The following is a 19,776-nucleotide window of genomic DNA, read 5'->3' on the forward strand; positions in this document are numbered from 1 at the left end:
GTGTAAAGCTATATTGATTTAAATAAAAACAACTTTACTATTTGTGTGATTTAGCTATATCAGAAATTGACAAACTATGGCCTTGGCGCATGTTTTTGAAAGGACAGCTAAACAAGATTTCTACATATTTAAAGAGAAAAGGAGAAGGTGGAGGAGGGGAGCCAGGAAAAAGGGTGATGAGGGGACTGACGGAAGAGAAGGGGAGAGAAGAAAGGGAAAAGAGTGGGAGCAGAATAATAAGCAAAAGACTATACGACCCACAAAACCCAAATTCTTACCAGCTGATCTTTAGAGCTTAAGTGTGCTCATCTATGTGAGAGGTTGGCAAATTTTTTTTTTACAAAGGTCCAGTCAGTAAATATTTTAGGCTTTGCAGGCCATACAATCTCTAGCAACTATTCAACTCTGCAGCTATAGCACAAAAACAAAACTCATAAATAAATTACTACGGTTGGGTTCTAGTAAAACTTTATATACCAAAAACAGGAGAGGGGCCAGCTTTTGCCCCTAGTCCATAGTTTATGAACACCTGATCTCCATGATTATACTTGCGGGTCTGTCCACTTCTCTGAGATGTCACTCTCCCACACTAATTAATTATGGATCTGATCATTTCATTTTACATTTGCCTTATATTCTCAACAAATTAAGAAAATAAGAGTTCATGATGTTACATCTTCTAGAAATTGAATCTTGCACTATAGGAATTATTTCTCTCCCACAGTTTTTGGCCTTGAATTCTATGTTGACTTGTAAAGGTCGCTTAAGTCTGTGTTCCTTTCATTAGCATTTTCCTATTAATGGTTCCATACATTTGTTTTCAATCTTTCTGCATCATGTTTAAATGCATATACCTAAATTTTGGTTTTTGACCAATCTGAATCACTGTTTAATTTTACTTCATTATTATTATATAGTGACTAACATATTTCACAGTCCTACTATGTTATCACATTTACTTGGCATTATCATCTTTCATACATTTACTAAATTCGCTGGGGTTTAAGGGCACCTGGGTGGCTCAGTTGGTTGAGTGTCCAACTCCTGACGGCGTTAGCTCAAGTCATCATCTCACAGTTTGGTTCGTGGATTTGAGCCCTGCGTTGGGCTCTGCACTGACAAGTGCGGAGACTGCTTGGGATTCTCTTTCTCTCCCTCTTTCTCTGTCCCTCCCCCACTCACTCACTCTTTCTTTCTCTTTCTCTGTCTCTGTCTCTCTCTCTCTCTCTCCCCTTCAAAAAAAAAAGAACCCTTGGAGTTTACTGGTTCCATCTTATTCTTTATTAGTAAGGAAATTATATATCCTTTTACCATTGTATGTGCCAGTTACTTACCTATTGTCTTTCACCACTAACCTACCCTCTAAGTAGGAAGTTGCTTTTACCTCCATTGCTCCAGACACCAGCTCCATTCAGATCAGAGCCTCTCAAAGCCATTAGAATGCCAGCAGCAGTATGCACACTTGATATTCGAAGTACCGGCCTCAGCCTCATCTAGTTCTCGTACCTAGTTTCTGTTATCCAAAGACCAAACTCCCTTCTCAGAAGTGTAAGCAACAGTCCCAAAAGACCCTTCCTCCAAGTTCCTAGGTCTGGCAACACCACCACTTCTCTCTCATTTCTTCAGCATTAGGGATGTTCGTTGCTTCCTGTGGTTATTAATCTCCGGATTGCCTCAGCATCCTCTTGACTATCAATCAGCTGGCATACGAAATCGATGTATTAAATCCCCTCTATTTGAAATACTTAGTACAACTGTTTTCTTTCCCCTGACAAAACATTAACAGCTGTACTGCTAAACAATTTCGGTTGTTGTGTTGTTAACTGCACTAAACAGGCAGGTCTAAATTTAGGAAATAAACTGTAAAAGAAGGTAGGCATTTTAATGGTGATCAAGAGTAAGAATTGAGGGGCACTTGGGTGCCTCAATCAGTTAGACGTCCGACTCTTGAATTTCGGCTCAGATCATTATCTCACAGTTTGTGGGTTCAAGCCCTGCATCTGGCTCTGTACTGCCAGTGTAGAGCCTGTTTGGTATTCTCGCTCTCTGCCCCTCCCTCATTCGTGCTCACCCTCGCCCTCTCTCTCTCTCTCTCAAAATAAATAAATAAACTTTAAAAACATAATAATACAGTGCAGTATGTGAAAGTAGAGTATCACTGGCAGGAAACTAAAGAGATTTTGTCTGTGAAGTATAACAAAGTATTCCCAACATATTTTTTTTCTATATATCACCTACTTAGGTGCCTATGAAACAACATGCTGGGCAAACAGAAAACATACCCTATAAGAAAGGGAGAATTCAGATAGTTTGAGAGCTTATGATTCATAATAATAATAATAATAATAAGGGTACATCAACTGATAAAAAGTTTATTTTTTTATTTATTTTTTTTTATTTTTAAAAAAATTTTTTCAACATTTATTTACTTTTGGGACAGAGAGAGACAGCGTGAACAGGGGAGGGGCAGAGAGAGAGGGAGACACAGAATCGGAAACAGGCTCCAGGCTCTGAGCCATCAGCCCAGAGCCCGACGCGGGGCTCGAACTCACGGACCGCGAGATCGTGACCTGGCTGGAGTCGGACGCTTAACCGACTGCGCCACCCAGGCGCCCCTCTGATAAAAAGTTTAAAATCAGGGATGCCTGGCTGGCTCAGTAGGAGGAGTATGTGACTCCTGATCTCAGGGTCATGAGTTTGAGCCCCACGTTGGATATAGAGATTACTTACACATGTACGTACATACATATATACATAAATAAACTAGCAGCTTTAAAGTTTGCTTAAAATATTTGTTTAAAAAAAGTTTGAGGGGCACCTGGGTGGCTCAGTCGGTTGAGCAACCAGCTTCGGCTCAGGTCATGGTGTCACAGTTTGTGAGTTCAAGCCCCGCGTCAGGCTCTGTTGTGCTGACAGCCCAGAGCCTGGAGCCTGCTTCTGATTCTGTGTCTCCCTCTCTCTCTGCCCCTCCCCAACTCATGCTCTGTGTCTCTCCGTCTCAGAAATAAACATAAAAAAATATATAAAAATAAAAAAAACAGTATGAAATCAGGGGCACCTGGGTGGCTCAGTCGTTTGAGCGTCCAACTTCACCTCAGGTCATGATCTTGTAGTTTGTAAGTTCGAGCCCGGCATTGGGCTCTGTGCTGACAGCTCAGAACCTAGAGCCTGCTTTGGATTCTGTGTCTCCCTCTCTCTCTCTCTGTTCCTCCCCTGTTCATGCTTTATCTCTCTCTCAAAACTAAATAAACATTAAAAAAAAATTTTTTAAGTTTAAAATCAGATTTATCTCTTCCTCTCAGCTAACTTTCAGCGTGAGTGGACACGTGAGAAAAAGAAATAGTAAATAAATTTATGCACTGAGGGAAAAAATGTGTTACTCTGGTAAGTAAATTATGACATTTTATTTTTAGGAGTCATTTCATATATCAATATATATTCATTGCTCATAGTTACTTGATTCTACTTGCTTTAACTGTACCTTAACCTTTCCTTCATTACTCATTGACTGTATTTTTTAAAATTTTATTTTATCTTAGAGAGACACGGTATGCACTCGAGGGGAAAAGACAGGCAGAGGGAAAGAGATGGAATCCCAAGCATGCTCCATGCTTAACATGGAGTGCAATGCAGGGTTCTATCCCACGACCCTGGGATCATGACCTGAGTCAAATCAAGAGTCAGACACTCAAATGACTGAGCAACCCAGGTGCCCTTCATTGACAGAATTTAAAATTACTGCAAAGCTACACTACATGTGTTGTCTGCTTTTCGTTGACAAGTCATTGAAATTCACAATTTTTAGTTCTATAAAGATGCTAGCTTTTTATACACTATACGTTGTAGTTAGCAAAACACTTCAAATGAATTTAATCTGATCCTTGACAAAACAAATACAGCTGACCCTTGAAGAACTCAGGGATTAGGGGCACTGACCTTCCCTCACAGTTGAAAATCTACATACAACTTTTGATTCCCTGAAAACTTAACCACTAAACAGCCTACTGTTGACCAGAAGCCTCACCAATGACATATACATTGGATAAACATGTATTTTGTATGTTATATGTATTATACTGTATTCTTAGAATAAAGTAAGATAGACGGGTGCCTGGGTGGCTCATTTGGTTGAACAAATTTGGCTCAGTAAGGAGCCTGCTTAAGATGCTCTCTCCCCCTCTGCCACTCTCCTCCTCTGCTTGCATTCTCTAAAATAATAATAATAAAGTAAGCTAGAGAAAAGAAAATTGTAAGGAAAATACATATACAGTACTATGCCGTATTTATAAAAAAAAAAAAAAAAGGTCTACCTATACACAGTTCAAACCTGTGTCATTCAAGGGCCACCTAAGCTTCTCTCGCTTTTTCCATTGCTCACAAATTGAACTTCTCCCCTGCCATTAATCATGTATAAACACATGTACTCATCTGTATGATTAAACTCAGGACAATACTCTATATCTCTATGGTACTTACCCCTTCTGCTGACCTTTCTCCTGTAGTCCTATCTGCCCACTTCCCCCAAAGCTCTCTGAATCACATAAATAGTGCCATGGATGGAGTTGAGCATCTCCCTCACTAATCCCCTAAAATTCATATACTGAAACCCTATACCCCAATATGGTAATATTTGGAGACAGGGCCTTTGAGAGACAATTAGGTTTACATAAGGTCATGGGGATGTGGAGCCTCATGATGGGAGTAGGAGTAGTGCCTTTACAAGAGACACCAGAGAGCTTACATGTCTCTCCCTCTCTGCCACGAATAGAACATAACAAGAAGGTGGACTTCTGCAACCCAAGAAGGACCTCATAAGGAACCAAAGCAGACAGTACCCCGATCTTGGACTTCCCAGCATCCAGAAATATGAGAAATGAATGTCACCGTTTAAGCCACCCAGTCTCTGGTATTTTGTTATAACAGCCTAAGCAGACTAAGACAGATGGAATATGAATTTCTGGGGCAAATATCACTTTGGATTGAATTGTCAGGCTGCTCCACTTCCTGACTTTCTTTACAATTTACTTGTTCAATTTCCCACCCCAAAATTTATTGGCATATGCTAATTTCTGTAGCTGAGTTGAAGTTGCAATTTCAGAACCATAAAAATCCAAAAAATCTGAATGTCACAGCTGGGTAAAAAATAGATTGATGGCAATAAAGTGAATCTCTCCTAAAAGCATGAGAAACAAATGAAATGTCAAACTCCATAGGGGTGAACTTACAAGGAAAATGCTGAGAGAATTCACTACCTATTAAAACAGATGAGTGGTGGGGCGCCTGGGTGGCGCAGTCGGTTAAGCGTCCGACTTCAGCTCAGGTCATGATCTCGCGGTCTGTGAGTTCGAGCCCCGCATCAGGCTCTGGGCTGATGGCTCGGAGCCTGGAGCCTGTTTCCGATTCCGTGTCTCCCTCTCTGTCTGCCCCTCCCCCGTTCATGCTCTGTCTCTCTCTGTTCCAAAAATAAATAAACGTTGAAAAAAAAATTAAAAAAAAAAAACAACAGATGAGTGGTAGCCATAGAAATCAAGAAAAAGCAGAATCAGACTTATAAATACAAAGAACAAACTGATGGTTGCCAAAGGGAAGGGGGGGTAGACAAACAGGGGAAATGGGTGAAGAGGAGTAGGAGAGACACAGGTACGCTTCCAGTTATGGAATGAATTAAGTCACAGGAATAAATGGTACACCATAGCGAATGCAGTGAGTGGGACTGTAATAGCCTTATATGGTGGCAGATGGTAGCTACACTTGTGAGCACAGTATAAGGTACAGGGTTGCTGAATCACTATATTGTACATCTGAAACTATTGTAACATTGTGTGTCAACTATCCTCAAATAAGAAAAAGAGGAGGAGAAGGAGGAGGAGGAGGAAGAGGAGGCGGCGGCGGCGGCAGCGGCGGCGGAGGCAGCGGCGGCAGCAGCCCGCCACAGCAGTGGAGGCTCACAAGATGTATCCAGAAAAGCAACTCTACATGTAAAGAGAGAATCCTAAACTTTTTCCTCCCTAACAAAGTTTATATAAAAATGAACATCATCAATAAAACTGGAGCCTGTATCAAAGACAACAGAAGAAATGTGTATAAAATCACAACCAGTTTTTACAGACTGATTCTTTCAAAATTCTTTGGCTTTCTAAAACAATGTTGACTTAATGTAGGATTTTAAAACTTTCACTCTTTATACTTTAATATTTCAAAATACAAGTTCTCATCTTATAGATCTGCCAAACAGAATCTACAATATGGGAGTTTAGGGTGAGGAAAGTCTGAATAATAATTACAACTTACCTATCATCCTTGCTGCAACATTTAGAAATAACTAACCAAAGAAACTTTGAAAGAAAATCACTGGGATTTTTCTCTATGCAATGAAAAGTATAATCAAGCATATAAAAATTACTTTAGGCATGTTTCATGGTAAGTTACAAGACTGCATAAAAAATCAAATTCCCCTGACAGGAAAATATTTGGTGAACTCCTGCCTTATAAAGATGGTTGCAACTGTTTTATTAATAAAAACAAAAAATGACAGAACAGGTGAAGTTCTCTAATCAAGTATGACAATATTAAAATAAATCTCAACGATTAGAAGAAAAAAGCTTACCACAATTATTTAGCATGTACCAGATGAAACCACAAACATAAATGATGTGGATATTTTATAGGTCCTTGTAACTTTTATACTAATGACATCTGTAAAGGCATGTTAATTGACAAAGTGTTTTAAAGACAATATGTGACGAGGTTTTCAACAAGGTATACATTTTTAAGCACACATATAACTGGAGGGGAAAAAAAAAAACCAAACAATTTGGCACCAGGAGGGCCCCCTCAATAGAGTCAGTACTGCAGATTTCTGAACCCGCATAAAATCCCCCTATGTGCCAGGAATGCAGCTTCAAAACACCACTCATTTCAAAAAATACTTCCTTAGATAGCCACAATGTGTTCCATGGGAGAAAAGGAGTAAAACACAACAAATTTTGCTTTGCTTTCCTTTTTTATGAAAATTCAATACTCCTTTATTTCAATAACGAAATGTGATAAAAATTTTCACAGCTTTCTCTATTTTATCCTGGTTATCAGCAAGGCTGTCATAGCTATCAAATCAGATTTTATTTGCTTCATGACAGGAAAAAAAAAAAAAAGCTTGCACACAGTAAATAAAATCATTATTTGTCTTAATAATAAAGAAAAAGCAGTTGTAAAGCCTGAAATAATTAGTCAAGAACTGCAAAGCAACATGAGACATTTTCTGTAATAAAACAAGACCTCTGAAAGGAAATTGAAGTCTGGAAGTTGGATAAAGTGAAGAGTTGTTCAAAACTCACTCTTTAGTAATCACGAAAATTGTAGTGTTTAAAAGAAATATCATGGTACACTTACCATGATGAGCATTGAGCAATGTACAGAATTGCTGAATCACTACACTGTACACCTGAAACTAATAAAACACTGTGTTAACCATACTGAAATTAAAATTTAAAACTTAATAAAATGAAAAAAAGAAGCAGCAGCAGCAGCACAACCAATCACCATACCTCAATGGAGAAGTCCTTTGCTTAGAATTTCAAGAGACAATGAAGACTCGAACCAGTGGATCATACACCTTCACCATTCTCAGTCCACTACAAAACATGACTGAGTCGATCTCCCAGAAGAAAGAGGAGCCAAAAGAAATTTCCAGGAAAAGCAGGCAGAAAACATTTATCACTCCACTTCTTGGGCAATATTCTGACCACGCCTTCTCACTAATTACTGTGAACATAGCTTAGGAGTCACACAGTGACATCAAGAGAAAAAATGAAAAGGCCTAGATGTTGAACCTGATAATCAGTGCCAGCCTGGTCTCCTTATTTTGTAATTTAGCTCAAATCTACAAAAATTAACTGAGTTAAGAAGCAAATGTTTAACTACAATTAAGCATTAAGTAGAAAACATTTTTGTTTTGTTTAAGATAATGCAAATAACAAACTCCTGATATTTTCTTCAAAGATAAAAAATAAAACAGTGTAAAAGTCTACCTAACTTTAAATTTAAAAATACAGAATACAAAAGATTTTCATAATAAGAATTGGCTCCTCTGAACTAGTTTCTAAAACTTATGAAGACTTTTTTTTTTTTAATAAGTGGTTCTCATTTTTTTTTTTTGTACATTTTTTTTTTTAACGTTTATTTTTGAGAGAGACAGAGAGACAGAGAGACAGAGCATGAGCAGGGGAGGGCAGAGAGACAGGGAGACACAGAATCTGAAGCAGGCTCCAGGCTCTGAGCCGTCTGCACAGAGCCTGACGTAGAGCCCGAACTCACGAACCATGAGATCATGACCTGAGCCGAAATCAAACACTTGACTGAGCCACCCAGGTGCCCCTAAAACCTATGAAGATCTTAAAGGGAATTCAGTTCTCATTTAATATGAAGCTCTTGTTTACAATGAGAAAAACTGAGCATTAAAAAGAACTTCCACTGGGTGAAACTTTGAAATAATACTGGCAGGGCTGAGACTCTTAAGTCTCCTGACTGCTGGGAGAGGATATTTTTCTACTTACTTTGAAATATGCCCCAAAAGATACTTTTTAAATTCCAAATTCCTGACCATTTCCTTCATAAATGCATTCTGGATTTAGTGACTGTTGAAGTGCTGCCATTTTAGGGTAACTGAAAAGAATCCACACCTTAAAAGACTGTGTCAAATTTACTGAACTTTGAAAACATCATTTTGGAGTGCCTGGGTGGCTTAGTAGGTTAAGCATCCAGCTCTTGATTTTGGTTAAGGTCATGATCCCAGGGTTATGGGATGGAGCTTTACATTAGGCTCCACACTAAGCATGGAGCCTGCTTAAGATATTCTCTCTTTCAATCTCTCCCTCCCCCGTTCACACACTCGCTCTTCTTAAAAAAAAAAAAAAAAAAATTTTTTTTTTTTTTAACTATTAGTCTTTTATAGTGTAATAGTCCAAAGTTTTTTACTTTGATTAAACAAAATCACCAGAGGGGAGAGGAGTGGAAAGATTCAGAAGTCATGTAACAAAGGAAAATACAAATAAAACCTTAAATTTCATATGTGCATGTACATGCACATACATATGTAAAATCTTATCTCAAAGGCAAAGAAGCAGGTGAAGAGGTTGCCACTGATGATTTAAAACAGCCTGGGAGCAATTTTCTACAATTTCTCTCTTTTATGTTTCAAAGCTATGAAATTCACTTTTCTTCAACTTAGCTACATTCATTTAGACCCTAATAGGTTCATTTTGTGTTAAAACATTGAGTCACAAACACAGTCACTTGAAAAAAAAAAAAAATTCACAGAGGAAGGGAGAGACTCATTAAAAAGGCCATGTGCCTTGGGGTGCCTGGGTGGCTCAGTCGGTTGAGCTTCTGACTTCAGCTCAGGTCATGATCTCACAGTCTGTGAGTTCAAGCCCCGCATCGGGCTCTGTGCTGACGGCTCAGAGCCTGGAGCCTGCTTCGGATTCTGTGTCTCCCTCTATGTGCCCCTCCCCAGATTGCTCTTGCTCTTGCTCTCTCTCTCTCTCAAAAATAAATAAAACATCAAAAAAGTTTCCTTATTCTAGTCTTGAGTTGATTTGTGCACAAGAATAAACCACATTACTGCTAACAGAAAATGACCAAGGTTGGCTTCTTCTCTTATCCTGGAATGGATAAGCCAACGCAGGAGATAAGCGAAGACTTGGAAAATATCTCAAACTCTTGGGGAGAGCTTCTGAATTTCACACTAATACCAGTCACATAGCTAAATTAGAGCAGTTAGACACTCATACACTTGCACACACATATACATCCTGAGGAGAACCAAGTCTGACAGGCATGAAAATAATAAAAAGCCACTTACTGAAAGTAATTAGCATCTCCTATTCTAAGGCAGGATTTTATATAATCTTCATAACAACTCTCTTAAAGGGTGGTAGGACTCTAATTCTCACCTATATAATGATATCATGTAACCAGAAAGAGAAAGACCAAGCCCCAGAAACCAGCTCTGTTGAGAGTCCAAGCCTGTAATACATTTTTCTTCTGTTTTGAAGGCTATGAGTTCCATTATGATCCACGAACATATCAACTGTTAAACCTAAGGAGACCACGTTTCCCACAGAACTCAATTTTCCAAGCATGCCAATTCAGAAAAACTTCCTCACTCTATCAACACATGTTAAGACACTGTTAGGAAACAAATGAATCCATGTTAAGTCTACCTGTGTCTGAAAGGAAAGAGAAAAAGGGGACTGTGAACCAGGTGCGATTTAGTGGGTTCCTTCATCAAATTAGGAAATACGGTAGCAAAACAGACCACAAAGAAAAGCAAGATAATACTTGGTGACCATTCTCCACCAGGAGATTCTTGTACTCTGACTTCTAAAGGCACTAAATGGCATACGTAAAGGCATTGGTAGGCTCAACAACTGAGACCGCAGCAAGATCACTATTTTTAAATGCAAACTTTGCATTTTCAAGCAGCAAGGTCTTTCAGAAAACTTAAGTGCTTTCAGCCAACTGCCCAGGTCAAATCATAACTTATAATAATAAGAATGAGAAACTGAAAATAAGTTTTCCCCTTATGTTACAGTGATCAGTACTTGCCTCTGAGGCTCAAAACTTACCTTGTTTGCCTATATAGTCAACATGGATCTGGGTTCCTTAATATGTATTTGTAAAATTTTAAAATATTTTCCCCTTCCAGCTGACACAGTGTTAAGCTTTGTCAATAGAGGGACCTACAGAAATACTGCAGAAGGAAAGAGTTTTGATTCCTGGTTCCTATCTGGCTTGCAAACCACTTGGCTTCTCCAGTGATGAGTTGCCCTAGAGTGCCCAGCACCTTCAATGCCAGGCTTCTACAGCAATGAGCAGCGGCCAGCAGTACCCAGTGGTCAACAGTTGCCTCTGTTATTTTTAGGCAGTTTCGTAGCAAAATACCTCCTCTAAGAAACCTACCTGTGAAGAGCTTTCCCTGAGTACTCTAGAAGGAAGAATTGTGGCAAACTGCAGAGGGTAGATTTCTAGTAAATTCCACCGATGTGGCACCACAACAACTTCTCTAACATTCAGTGAGTCACATCATGCCCTATTCAACAAGGTCTGGACCTCAACCCAAGATGGGGGAGAAATCTCTTACCTAACACTACCAAGGGGAAAAAAAACAAAAACAAACACAAGACTTGGCTGGCCTTTTATGAATTTTAAAAACAACATACACTACGTAGGAATGTGCTACACTTTGACCTTCCTAAAAAGTCCCCTAGAGGATTCCCAATTTTGAGTGAAGAACCAAACAAAAGACTCTGCAGCAAGTTTAGGTTGTGATGCCAGTTGCTCTACCACATGGGACCTATGATCCAGCATAACCATGGTTACCTGAAGTATCTAGGATAAACAGAGACGGTATAACAAGAAGCCTCTAGCCACTGCACACGGCAGCATTTCTTTGCTATAAGAGATTGGCACTAGAGGATCCAGCATTCCCCAACAGCCCATGGGGTGAATTTCCAGCAAGTTCCACAGGTAGGATTTTTAGCATATTCCACTGGTATAATACTACACTGATTTCTCTATTAGGTAAGCCACAGCCGTGCACTCTCCATTATCAGCCCTGGAGAAGGAGGTTCTTCCATTTGTATTCTGTCTCAGACCCAGGAGAAGCATCTGCTTCTTGTATTTGCTACTTGTTATTTTCTAGAGTTCTCTTTCTTTAATAAGCCAATCGCTCATCATTCCAATTCGTTATACTGAATTCTCTTTCATTAGGTAATCTCTACACCCAACGTGGGGCTTGAACCCACAACCTCAAAATCAAACAAGAGTCACATGCTCTATTTACTGAGCCAGACAGGTATCCCGGGAATAACCTTTTATATGAAACCTTCCCCATTCAAATTACCAAATGGTTTTTCCCTCCTGATTAGACTCCAACTAAAATACCATATTAAGAGTGTGAGTGTTCTCATCAGTGCCATGAAAACCAACACAAGAACCTAATTTTAAACAATTAAGAGTTCATTTTGACAAATTTTAGCTTTAAAACTAAAAATTAAATAGGAATGATGTAAACTTAGTTTAAGCATAATACTAAGTCCAAATTAATGTATATATTTCTTAAAATATCAATCATGGTTTGGCAAGTTATACATTCCTTCTCCAAATGTTCTGCAGTCTTTAAAAAAATTTTTTTATGTTTATTTATTTTTAAGAGAGAGAGACAGAGACAGAGAGAAAGTGTGAGTGGGGGAGGGGCAGGGAGAGAGGGAGACACACAATCTGAAGCAGACTGCAGGCTTTGAGCTGTCAGGCAGAGAGCCCACTAGATCGTGACCTGAGCCAAAGTCGAATGCTTAGCTAACTGAGCCACCCAGGTGCCCCTATTCTAGAGTCTTTAAATGAACATTAATTAGCCCCTAATAATCACCAGCATTTAACATTATTTTTAATAAGTAATACCTTATCTCTCTTATTCTATAGGGTGTAAAAGGCCTAAAGTAGGGGTGCCTGGGTGGCTCAGTCAGTTAAGCATGTGACACTTAGTTTCAGCTCTGGTCATGATCTCACAGTTTGTGAGTATGAGTTCTGTATTGTCAGTGCAGAGTGTGCTTAAGATTCTGTCTCTTTCTCTCTCTGCCCCTCCCCATTCAGGCTCATTCCTGCTCTCTCTCTCTCAAAATAAATGAACTAAAAACAATTTTTTAAAGGCCTAAAATATGGAAGTGACAACTGAAAATAATGTTGTAAGCTTTCATTTTTAATTATTTTTTTTTTCAACGTTTATTTATTTTTGGGACAGAGAGAGACAGAGCATGAACGGGGGAGGGTCAGAGAGAGAGGGAGACACAGAATCGGAAACAGGCTCCAGGCTCTGAGCCATCAGCCCAGAGCCTGACGTGGGGCTCGAACTCACGGACCGCGAGATCGTGACCTGGCTGAAGTCGGACGCTTAACCGACTGCGCCACCCAGGCGCCCCATAAGCTTTCATTTTTAAAAGGGGCAGTTATGGGGCGCCCGGGTGGCGCAGTCGGTTAAGCGTCTGACTTCAAGCTCAGGTCACGATCTCACGGTCTGTGAGTTTGAGCCCCACGTCGGGCTCTGGGCTGATGGCTCAGAGCCTGGAGCCTGCTTCCGATTCTGTGTCTCCCTCTCTCTCTGACCCTCCCCCGTTCATGCTCTGTCTCTCTCTGTCTCAAAAATAAATAAACGTTAAAAAAAAAAATTAAAAAAAACAATAAAAGGGGCAGTTATGTATAAACACTGACAGTCTGAAATGGCATGGGTCAAATGGCCTGACCCTCTCCACATTCCACGAAGACACGTCATAATTCTAGCATGCTCTTCACCATAAGGAGCCCAAAACAAGCATGTAATGGTGGACTGGTACAAGCTAATCAATATCTTGAAAAATGGCTTAAAATGCGGGCGATACACAGTGACTTTTTACAACAGTGTTTCAATGTCCCTGCACCCGCTAATTGGAAATACACTATGGAGTTCACTATTTAATAGTTCAACCTAATTTTAAGCCTAAGACAGTCCAATAACCTATTTATGAACTCAAAAACCAACAAAGAAGCCCACCACAATTACTCAAGAGGTAAAAACACCCAACATTTTTTTTTAAGTAGAAAATAACCATCACCACTCCATCAAAAGGAGAAGAAGGAAGACTAGATTGCACACTGAAAAGCAAAAAAGTGCTTTGTGTGGTTTTTAATGGACTTTAGAATCATACTCTAATTTCTTGAACAACACAAAGGAAAACTAAGTATCACTGACTTTAGAATCATACTCTAATTTCTTGAACAACACAAAGGAAAACTAAGTATCACTGACAGTTCCTTTTGAATGACTCCATAATGAAACTGTATTAAAATTGTCAGTAGCCACAATAATGAGAGGTATATCTAAAAATATTAAAACAAATTACTCTTCAAGTAATATTGTATGTTACTGCTCAGAAGTTTGCCTTAAAAAAACAGAAACACTACTTTTATATGGAAATTTCCTTAAAAATAAAGAAGTTTATCTTACTTGAGAGAGTCCAGGGGACGATGCATGTCCCGGGGGCGTTGCCGCAAGATTTGGGTGCCCCTTGTTTATTTCATGTGCTGAATAAGGGGAAGGGGTCGGGGGTCCCGGTTGTCTTGCTACTTGTGTTACCTGTGAGGAAATCAATATTTAGTAAGAGCTTTATATTAGTAACTCAATCTTAATAAATACAGCTGAACTGGCTTAATTTTTAAAACTGAACTATCTGTCTCATAATTTATACTAAAATAAGTGCCAGACTAACTAAAGGCTTAAAATTTCAAAATGAAGCAATAAAATGCTTGGGGGGGTGGGGGTGGGGAAACATGACTATTACCATCAGTTTGACAAAAGATTCTTGAAGCACAATCTAAAACCAAACCTTAAAGGCAAAATTATGCTAAATGCAAGAAGGTACATTTGAAACTAAATATTGTTTAGTTTTAATATAATGCCACTTCTAGGACATTTTGTAAAAGAAAAAAAGAAAAATGATTGCAAGGGGAAGGGGATGACTACAGAACGGACACAGGAGATTTGTGGAGTGAAATAACTGCTCTGTATCTTGACTGTAGTGGGGATTACATGTCTCTCTGGGTTTGTCAAAACTCACAAAACTGCACACTATAAGGTGAATTTTACATTATGTAAATTATACCTCAAATCTGAACCAAAAATGGGGCAAATTATTTATAGAGTATACTCTCATCTTTTTTTTTTTTATTTTTGGATTTTGGCTTTCGTATTAAAGTTTATTCATTTATTTTGAGAGAATCACAGACAGCGTGAGTGGGGGAGGGGCAGTGGGAGAAGAAGACAGAGAATACCAAGCAGGCTCCATACTGTCAGTGAGAAGCCCAATGTGAGCCTTGAACTCATGAAACAATGAGATGGTGACCTGAGCTAAAACCAAGGTTAGGATGTTTAACCAAGTAAGCCACTCAGGCAACCCATCTCATTTTTGTTTTTAAAACAGTACACCTAAATAAACATGTAAAGTTACATGTTTGCATATTTCTATATGTATATCTAAGCCTACAATCTATGTCTACATATATGTGTATACATGAAATACCCATGCATTTACACATACTCGCAGGTATATATGTCCTATTAAAAAGATGTGCAATGACTTACACCAAGATCTGAACAGAAAGCATTACAAGTATTTTTTTTTCTCATTTTCATTTTCTAATATAGTTCAATAATCATGAACTTGCACAGAAAAATAATTAGCATATGTTTCTATGTAAACAAAAACTACATTCTTCCACTTTTTCCTGGTAATAAACTGCCCATTAACCAATGATGATGGATATAAAACTACACTACCCAGGCCCCTTTCCAACGTCCAGCAATGAATTCCAGCCAGCTACTCTCAACCACAATCTAACCCAGACTAGCACTGACTGAAAGTTTGGCAAACCTCCATGAATGGGGGCAAATTTTATAGTCATCGAATATGAAAGAATCCATTCTCCTTAAGGTGAAGGCCTCAAATGAGGGGGAGGGGCATGAAAGCTTTTACAATCTAGTAGAAACTACAGACCTCTCCTAGAATCATATTTTTAAAATATTTATTCAATTATTTTGAGAGAGAGAGAGGGAGTGCATGCAAGTGGGGGAAGGTAGAGAGGGAGAGGGAGAGAGAGAATTCCAAGCAGGTTTCATGCTGTCACTGCAGAGCCTAACGCAGGGCTTGATCTAAAAAACCATGGGTTCGTGACCTGAACCAAAATCAAGAGATGGACACTTATCTGACTGAGCCACCCAAGTGCCCCTAGAATCATGTATTTTTTTTAATTTTTAAAAAATTTATTTATTTTGAGTCGGGGGGGGGGGGGGGGGGACCCGTGGGCAGAGAGAGAGGGAGACAGAGAATCCCAAGCAGGTTCTCCCCAAGTCAATGCACAGAGTCCAATGCAGGGCTCAAACTCACAAAACGGTGAGATCATAACCTGACCCAGAATCAAGAGTCGAACACTTAACTAACTGAGCCACCCAGGCACACTGGAATCATATCTTTAAATGCATAAATATATAGGATTATGATAAAACAAATTATATTGAAATATATATGTGAAAATATAAAGATAAGTTTGCGATATAGTAATATATATTCTTTATAATATATTAAAAAATAAAAACTAATGATAGATAGCCTGCATCCATAATTCAAAGAAATTGTAACATTCAAATTGTAACATTCCTTCTCACACCAGCGCATGCGGGCACGTGCACGCTCACGCTCTCTCTGAAAAATACGTAAATAAACATTAAAAAACCCACCCTGGGTGGTTATTTAAAAATAAATAAATAAAAATAAGTAAATATTTTTAAATATTACTTCATGTATATCATAACAAAAGTAAAATTTACAGGGGCACCTGGGTGGTTCAGTTCATTAAGCATCCGACTTCAGTTCAGGTCATGATCTCACGGTTCATGAGTTCAAGCCCCATGTCGGGCACTGTGCTAAAAGCTTAAAGCTTACAGTCTGCTTCGGATACTGTCTCTTCCTCTCACTGCCTCACCCCCACTCGTGTTCCGTCTGCTGCTCAAAAATAAATGAACTTAAAAAAAAGTAATAAAGAAAGTAAAATTTACAAAAAACAAAAAACAAAAAAACGAAAAAGCTTCACCCCACTATCAGAAGGCAACAGGACATAGGTACTGTGAAGGAGTTTACCTTGTCTCCAAAACTACAGAACAATGAGTCACAACTGCCTTAAAACCATGCCCAAAAACTGATTCCAGTTTGGGACACATATTCTAAAGAAAAAAAATCTCACTTCAAAAATTAGGAACATAAAGATATATTCAGGGGCACCTGGGTGGCTCAGTAGGGTAAGCATCCAACTCTTGATTTTGGCTTAGGTCATGATCTCACGGTATGTGGGTTCAAACCCCACATCAGGCTCTGCATTGTCAGTGCAGGGACTACTTGGGATTCTCTCTCTCCTCCTCCCCTGCTCGTGTTCACTCTCTCTCTCAAAAATAAACATTAAAAAAAAATTTTTTACAAAGATATCCAAGAGCACTACAAAGAGCAAAAAAGGCAGAAACAGCAAATAATGGGAAAATAAAGTAACATAAGTAAACAAAGGACATAAAAAATATATAAATTTGGGCTGTTATCAACAGAAATTGATATGTTAAATACTCAGGAATAAAAAAGAAAAACATACACTATTAGGAACTGTAAAGAAATTCTTCTATACACTAACAAAGATGGGGAAAAAAACACATCAATGATTTCAGATAAAGGTTAGTGTTCATATGGTTCGTTTTTCCCTGAAAACTCGAGTGTGCTTTTTTAAGAGTACTGTATCAGCCAATAAAATACAAATGTTTGAGAGAAGAAGAAAATGCATTTTGCCAAAGCCATAAGTATTATGCTATTACTACATTAAAAATTTCCTTATATGGGAATGCAAGCTGGTACAGCCACTCTGGAAAACAGTATGGAGGTTCCTCAAAAAACTAAAAATAGAACTACCCTACGACCCAGCAATTGCACTACTAGGCATTTATCCATGGGATACAGGTGTGCTGTTTCGAAGGGACACGTGCACCCCCATGTTTATAGCAGCACTATTGACAATAGCCAAAGTATGGAAGGAGCCCAAATGTCCATCGATGGATGAATGGATAAAGATGTGGTGTGTGTATACATATGTTATTCGGCAGTCAAGAAGAACGACATCTTGCCATTTTCAACTACGTGGATGGAGCTGGAGGGTATTATGCTAAGTGAAATTAGTCAGAGAAAGACAAAAATCATATGACTTCACTCATGTGAAGACTTTAAAAGACAAAACAGATGAACACAAGGGAAGGGAAACAAAAAGAATATAAAAACAAGGAGGGGAACAAAACAGAAGAGACTCATAAATATGGAGAACTGAGGGTTACTGGAGGGGTGGGGGGGGGATGGGCTAAATGGATAAGAAATGGGCATTAAGAAATCATTGTTGCACTATATGCTAACTAACTGGGATGTAAATTTTAAAAAATTAAAAATAAAATTAAAAAAAATTTTCCTGGGGCGCCTGGGTGGTGCAGTCGGTTAAGCGTCCGACTTCAGCCAGGTCACGATCTCGCGGTCCGTGAGTTCGAGCCCCGCATCAGGCTCTGGGCTGATGGCTCGGAGCCTGGAGCCTGTTTCCGATTCTGTGTCTCCCTCTCTCTCTGCCCCTCCCCCGTTCATGCTCTGTCTCTGCCCCAAAAATAAATAAACGTTGAAAAAAAAATTTTTTTCCTTATAAAGCAAGCACCAATGAAAAACAACCTTCATAGGCAAATATCCCTAAGGTGTATATCCTCTGCCATTCTTAAACAGCAAAGCCAAACTGCAGGAATCCTTCAGTACTGTATTTTGGCACTCCCTCCCAAAATTGGATGTTTCTACTAATAAAAGCAAGCCAAAGAAAATAAATCTGTATAAAAGTAATAGGAGAGGGGTAGTGGCTGGTTCACAGCGCTGGCATGTCTCAGCCCATGGGTAGGAGTGAAGGACCAGAGAGGAGGTCCCAGGGACCTGGGGAGGGGAGGACAGGAACAAGCAGGGCAGGGTGACCAGGCTGCCAGTGTGTTCAGAGAGCACAGAAGCCATCTCAGGTCCCAGCCTAAAACCCTCCAGGGTCTGTGGTCTGCAGAAGGGCCGCCTCTGAGGAACCTCTAAAGGAAATAAAAATGTTCACATAGGCAGGCATTATCTACAAATAAGGAAGTAAAAAGGACAACTGACTGAATTTTGGAGGATAACAAATCACCCCCAACTCCCCACCAGAAAAAATTTAAACTAATGCTTGTGGACTCCTTCGATGGTTTGCCTCTGAGAGAAACCTTCAAAAAAAAGAAAGGAAGCAAGGAAGGAGGAAGGAAGGTAATAGGAAAAGCACAAAAATCATATCCTTCTAAACAATTTTTCCTAGAAACAAGCTGCTATATGCAATAAATCTCTGACCTGCAATTACAACTCTATTTAACGGAAAAAGACTATTACAAGTGTCATACTGCATTACACACTATGTTTGCTTTTACCATATTACAGAGTTTAATATCTTTGCAAGGAAGAAGGTATACCAGCTTCAATTAAAAATTATACCAGATAGGGCACGTGCATGGCTCAGTTGGTTAAGTGTCTAACACCTGGTTTGGGTTCAGGCCATGATCTGATGGTTCATGAGATCTAGCCCCACTTTGGGCTCTGTGCTGACAGCCAGAGCCTGCTTGGGATTCTCATTCTCTCCCTGTCTCTGCTCCTCTCCTGCTTGTGCGCACATGTGTGCTCTCTATTGAAAGAAAGAAAGAAAGAAAGAAAGAAAGAAAGAAAGAAAGAAAGAAAGAAAGAAAGAAAGAAAGAAAGGAAAAGGAAGGAAGGAAGGAAGGAAGGAAGGAAGGAAGGAAGGAAGGAAGGAAGGAAGGAAGGAAGGAAGGAAGGAAAGAAAGAAAGAAAGAAAGAAAGAAAGAAAGAAAGAAAGAAAGAAAGAAAGAAAGTTATTCAAGATGTAAGCAATTAACACAACCACAACCCAAGGACATGGCACAAACTAATGAGGTTGTTGGGGTTAAAAACTAAAGTTACATAAAACTTTGAATACTTCTTTCAAAATATTCCTAAATTAAGGATTACTGAACCTTCCAATCTCTGGCTAAAGTTTCTTCTCTCTGGCTAAATTATCCCATTTCAGACCTTATTGTTAAACTCCATGTCCTTCAAAAGTAAAGGGAAGTTT

At 39.1% G+C, this 19,776-nt stretch overlaps 1 protein-coding gene across 16 annotated transcripts in view; it reads right to left on the minus strand.

The window, feature by feature from the left end:
- EIF4G3 (eukaryotic translation initiation factor 4 gamma 3) overlaps positions 1-19,776 on the minus strand; it is a 314,690-nt gene that overhangs the window by 189,820 nt on the left and 105,094 nt on the right. For 13 of the 16 annotated variants that reach the window (XM_045035232.1, XM_045035235.1, XM_045035230.1 and 10 more), the window contains exon 2: positions 14,039-14,167. The exons of the other annotated variants lie outside the window; for them this stretch is intronic. The gene's annotated coding sequence lies outside the window, so the exon portion shown is untranslated. The remainder of the gene's footprint in view (positions 1-14,038; positions 14,168-19,776) is intronic. 16 annotated transcript variants of the gene reach the window in all.

This window comes from Felis catus, chromosome C1 (assembly GCF_018350175.1).
Source record: "Felis catus isolate Fca126 chromosome C1, F.catus_Fca126_mat1.0, whole genome shotgun sequence".
NCBI classification, from domain to species: Eukaryota; Metazoa; Chordata; class Mammalia; order Carnivora; family Felidae; genus Felis; species Felis catus.